General features: G+C 37.1%; 1 pseudogene; it reads left to right on the forward strand.

Moving 5' to 3' along the window:
* The first annotated feature begins 4565 nt into the window (after window positions 1-4565).
* Window positions 4566-5706, forward strand: LOC114625133 (annotated as a pseudogene).
* Window positions 5707-6198: the final 492 nt, after the last annotated feature.

A 6198-nucleotide genomic window follows, 5' to 3' on the forward strand; every position in this document is an offset into this window, starting at 1 on the left:
GCTCAGAGTTTTGTGTATCCTAGGCAACACTGCAGCAGCTGAGGTATATCCTCTAGCAATTTATGTTTTACTTCGTGATTGACGTATGATTTGATTGAAGATTTTGTTGCTGATGTTGTAACGGCTATCTTCTCATGAGAACAAATGCAAGAGAACAATCTGATTCTTTTTTTTTTAAACATTTTTTTTCTACAGGGCAATATTCGTTAGTAATTGTGTGTGTAAAAGAAGAAAAATGAACAGCATTGTCTGTTAAACAAATATGTATTTGTATTTCATAACAATAAAATTCAATTTCAAAGGTATTTTCAATATGGAAAACAATCTTTGGAACCTACAAGACTAAGAAAAATCAATAAGCTTTCTTTTTATAAGGGGCCACGGTGGTAAACAAGCTTTGGAACAAAATATCTTTTAATGGGAAGCCAGACAAGAAATGCTCAGTCAATCAGTGAATAGAGTGGTCTAAGAAGAATTGTTTTTCCATGTTCAGTTAGATCTAACTGCAACCTATTAAAGTAGGAAATAGACTATTTTTTTTAACTCTTTGCTCAGACATAAAAGAACGCCAAGTGCTAGGAAGGGAAGAAATTTGACTAAACTTTGTACAAAACAGGCTAGATTAGAATTAAGAAGCTGTGAATCTTAGGTCAATTTTATACCTTTCCTGTCTGTCGTTGTTTAAACAAAATATTCCACATAGTATCAAGATTTCAGTACTTGATTCTCAGTTGTTACTGCTGTTTGGGTAAGTATAGGAGGTGTGGCTTTGTGAATGAAGTATGTCACTGAGGGCAGGCTTTGAGGTTCCAAAATCCATAGCTATTCCAAATTGTATATCTTGGCTTCCTGCTTGCAGTTTAAGATGTGATCTGGTTACCATGCCTGCCTGCTGTCAAGATGTTTGGCTGTAATTTTGGTGGCATATTATTTCTCTGGAAGAATAAGTTCAAATAAACCCTTTCTTTTATAATTTGACTTTGTTGTGATATTTTATTACTTAAAACTTAATACACTTTGGGAAATCTTTAAAGACCTTTTCTAGGTTACAGCCAAGGCCTATCTGTCGCAGGCTTTGGAGTGTAATCGTCACTAAAATTACAAACTATATCCCAGTCTCTACAAAGGAATAGGAGTCTCAGTTGAGATAGTTGCTTGACACCAGTTGTGTCATAACGTAATTGCCTTGGGTTATATCAGTCAGCAATGTGGGATTCCTGTAAGTCAAAAGCTGAGAGAGCAGAACATACATACATACATATGTATTACATACATGTGTGTGTGTGTGTGTGGTACTGCCATACAAGCTTGCTAGCCATTTAACCAAAGTAATAATAAAACAACATAAAATATAGGAAGAGATTCCATTACAAACATAATTGATTTTAAAATATAAAATTGTCTTTTTATAAATAACAAAGTTCATGATAGTCAATATGAAAATCAAAAAAATCTAAAAATAAATTACAGTGCACTTAGCTTAGTCAGGAAGGGTAGAGAAACGCTCATAGGAAAGATGAAAAATTAATAGATTCATATTACAAATTATCAAAAGTTCAATTAATTCTCTTTAAATGAACATATTCTATGGTTGTGTCCATATGCCATTGATAAGAGCTTCTTACTTCAGAAAGAAATCAGGCTGTATTTATGTATTTAGGAATGCATATATATGTATATATGTAGATGTATGTATAGATACATGTATGTATGTATGAATGGATATATTTGAACAGAGAGCATGTGGAAGAGTATACACAGAGGAACTTGAAAGGAGGAAAGCGGGAAAAGATCCTATCACCTATAATCTCAAAATTGATCAAAAAATATTATAGAGAAGTTTCAACTCCTATACTGAGAGTGATACACGCCCATCCATAACACACTCACGTTCTCCCACTGTTTTCCACACACACTTTTCAAAAAATACTAAGAAGATTTTAGCATGGATTTGATGAATAAAACCTCAATTTTGCTTATATAAACCAAACTTCTTATCTATGAATCTTTTGTGTAAATTTTTCTACATTCAGTTATGGATTAACTAGTTATTTTATTTACTCTCTTATTCTATCCCAAAATCAAACTGTAAACATCCTGAAAATAAAAGTATCTCATAGCCGGGCGGTGGTGGTGTACACCTTTAATCCCAGCACTTGGGAGGCAGAGGCAGGTGGATTTCTGAGTTCGAGGGCAGCCTGGTCTACAGAGTGAGTTCCAGGACAGCCAGGGCTACACAGAGAAACCCTGTCTTGAAAAACAAAAACAAAAAAACAAAAAACAAAAAACAAAACAAAACAAAATATCTTATTTTGTCATGCTAATGTTAAGAATCGCATTCACCCAAACTACTTCTTTCTGTTACTTTTAGTTGTACTAACATAGATAGACAAAAAGCCTGAATCGGCTCTCATCCATTTGTACATGGGATATGTCCTCTGGCCAGCGCAAGTAGCAAAACAGAAGCCTGAAGTTAAATATAATTAACCCTGGTGCTTGATGGGGTTGTGGAAGAAATTTCATTACAGTGCATATTTGGCAGCCTAGTTTCTTTCGTTTTGATTTTAATAGTGTGTGTGTGTGTGTGTGTGTGTGTGTGTGTGTGTGTGTAATATAGGCATGTGCATGCAAATGTATTTGTGGATGTGCTAAACCATATAAGTACAAGCGTATTCAGTAGATATAACTGTTTCATCTTCCTCTGTGGAATATTTTGAGATACAGTAGCAAACTGAATCTAGAAGTCACCATTTTAGCCACACCAGATGGCATCCCCCGTCTCTGTCTTCACTCACAACTGTTGTGAGAGATTAACACCCTTGTACCCAGTTTTCACGTGGGCGTAGAGATTCAAGCTGATGTCCTCACGCATGTGCAACAAACATTTAAGCCGCTAGGCCATCTCCACATACTGGTCACTGAGTTAATTATGAAATTTTGATTGACACTTTGTTGTACTTTTATATATTAATCTACTGAAAAGGGCTGATGATTACTTTGCACTTAATGTACATATAGATATATGTGAGAAATTATGTTTTAAATATATATATATCAAACTTTAAATGAATCATACTTTGTACCAATACAAAAACTATATGTATATTAGATATTTAACAGTATTTGTATAGCTTCTAAATTTTTAAAGAATTGTTGAATTTTACTATGTTTATTTAAATTCTATTATTGTCTTTTATGGTAGTCTGAATGCTTTTAATCATTTAAGAGTATTTGACATAGTGATCTTCATAAACGTTTACAGAATGGCAACTTTTTGTCTGATTTTGGAGGAACAAATTTAAATTAACACATGAAAAAGCAGAATTCATATAACATTAGGCTGTATTGCAAGTAAAAGAACATTTTACAGTGAAGTTCAAATTCAATTATGTTTTTTTTGTTTTTTTTGTTTTTTTTTATTGGATGTTTTATTTACATTTCCTATGTTGTCCCCTTACCCCATCCCCCACCCACCCAGAAACCCCCAATCCCCTCACCCCTCCTCCTTCTTCTCTATGGATGTAACCTCTATCTACCCCCCCCCACTCCCACCTCCCCACCCTCAAAATTTTCACCGCCTGGGGCATCCAGCCTTCATGTGGTCAGGTCAAGGTTCTCTTCTTCCACCTATGTCCAGCAGGGCCCTCCACCCTTACATATTCAACTGAAGCACTAGATCCCTCCCTAAGTGCTCCCAGGCTGGTGGTTTAGACCCTGGGAGCTGTGGTTGGTTGGTATTGTTGCTCTCCTCATGGTGCCTCAAATCCTTTCAGCTCTCCTTCAGTCTTCACTCTAACTCCTCTATTGAGAACCCCATGATCAGTTCAATGGCTAGTTGTGAGCATCTGCCTCTGAGTATGTCAGACTCTTGAAGACCTCTGAGGAGATATCCATATCAGGCTCTTATCAGCATGCACTTCCTGACTTCCACATCAGCCTCTACCTTTGGTGATTGCACATGGGATAGATACTCAGGTGGAGTGGTCTTGAAACGGCCCCTCCTTCAGTTTCTGTCCCTCACTTTGTCTCCATATTTGCTCCCTTGAGTATTTTGTTGCTCCTTCTAAGAAGGACCGAATCATCCCCACTTGGTCTTCCTTCTTTATGGGCTTCATGTGGCCTGTGAGTTGCATCTTGGGCATTTCAAGGTTCTGGGCTACTATCCAATAATCAGTGAGTGAATACCATGTGTGTTCTTTTGTGATTGGCTTACCTCACTCAGGATGATAATTTCTAATTCCATCCATTTACCTAGGAACCTCTCGAATTCATTGATTTTAATAGCTGAGTAATACTCCATTGTGTAAATATACCACATTTTTTGAATCAATTCCTCAGTTGAAGGACATCTGGGTTCTTTCCAGCTCCTGGCTATTATAATCAAGTCTGCTAGTAATATAAAAGTAGTCATAATGCTTTTTAGAGATACTGAGAGACTTACTCTCTGGTCATGTTAAATACGTATTTAAATGTAGACAAATCAAACCATAGTATATTCACATGTAATAAAATAATTTCATAATTTTCTTTCCCTAAAGAGCTTCTCAGTCAGACGGCTGTGGGGTGAACTGTCCGGCCTTTAGCTCTTCATCCTTGATTAAGGAAATGACCAACCAGTACAGTATTATCTTCAAGCAAGAGCAAGCCCATGATGATGCCATATGGTCAGTTGCCTGGGAGACAAACAAAAAGGAAAATATTGAAACAGTGGTCACAGGATCCCTGGATGACCTGGTGAAGGTCTGGAAATGGCGTGACGAGAGGCTGGAGCTCCAGTGGAGCCTGGAGGGCCATCAGCTCGGGTGGTGTCTGTGGACATCAGCCACATCCTTCTCATTGGTGCGTCCAGCTCTCTAGAAGCTCATATTCGTCTAAGGGACTTGGAAAATGGCAAGCAGATGAAGTCTATAGATGCAGGACCGGCTTGTAGGCTTGCCTCTCCTTCACCATCTCATAAAGTAAGAAGACTACAGAAGAGCCATGCTCAGCATCACTGAGCCTGCCTCAGGAATGAGGAAGTGGATGCCTGGACTTTGGCATTTTCTCCGGACTCCCAGTATCTGGCCACAGGATCTCACATGGGGAAAGTGAACATTTTTGGTGTGGAAAGTGGAAAAAAGGATTATTCTTTGGAAACTAAAGGAAAATTCATCCTTAGTATTGCATATCGTCCTGATGGAAAACACCTGGCCAGTGGAGCCAGAGATGGAATCATCAATATTTTTGATATTGTAACTGGAAAACTTCTACGTACACTGGAAGACCATGCGATGTCCATTCGCTCCTTGACCTTTTCCCCTGACTCCCAGCTTCTCGTCACGTCTTCAGACGATGGCTACATCAAGATCTATGATGTACAACATGCCAATTTGACTGGTACGCTGAATCCTGGGTGTTGAATGTTGCTTTCTGTCCTGACGACACTCACTTTGTCTCCAGTTCATCTGACAAAAGTGTAAAGGTTGGGATGTTGGAACAAGGAACTGTATTCACACCTTCTTTGATCACCAGGATCGGGTTTGGGGAGTAAAATATAACGGAAATGGATCAAAAATTGTATCTGTTGGGGATGACCAAGAGATTCATGTCTATGATTGCCCAATTTAAACACCAGCCTCTTGAGGGCCATTGCCTCAGACTACGCAGGGTTGATCATGACATGCCTCAGCTTTTTTGGCATACTTAAAGTACAGCATATATTGTAGAAATTTTGTAGATACAGTATACATTTTTTTTGTTTTATTGGGAATGTTCCTCATATTTTAATGTAAATAAAGCATTCTTAATGCAAAAAAAGAGCTGCTCATATAACACAAGTTACATGTTCTCATCTTTATGAGCAGTTATAGGAAGATTTAAATTTTCTTTATGAACTTTTAAGATAGAGAGTATGTATCAAAACATAACAAAAAGGAATTTTTCTTTGCTTGGCTTTTGTATTTAACTTTATATATTTATGATCTTCTAACTTAGAAAAAAGTTAATGAAATCCTCATTCATATGAACATGAGGTATATTTTCTGCTTACAACACTATTTAAGTTAACAGTATTATTCAATACATATCCTGTGGTTTTTGATGTGGGAAATATTTGTTTTCCTATTCAACTAAATTATTGTGATATACAAAATTCTCATTAAACTTTAAAGTTTTGTTCCATGTGAGTTGATTAAACCATTTGCACATCCTGATAACCTC

This window comes from Grammomys surdaster, unplaced genomic scaffold (genome assembly GCF_004785775.1).
Source record: "Grammomys surdaster isolate TR1022 unplaced genomic scaffold, NIH_TR_1.0 65, whole genome shotgun sequence".
NCBI classification, from domain to species: domain Eukaryota; kingdom Metazoa; phylum Chordata; class Mammalia; order Rodentia; family Muridae; genus Grammomys; species Grammomys surdaster.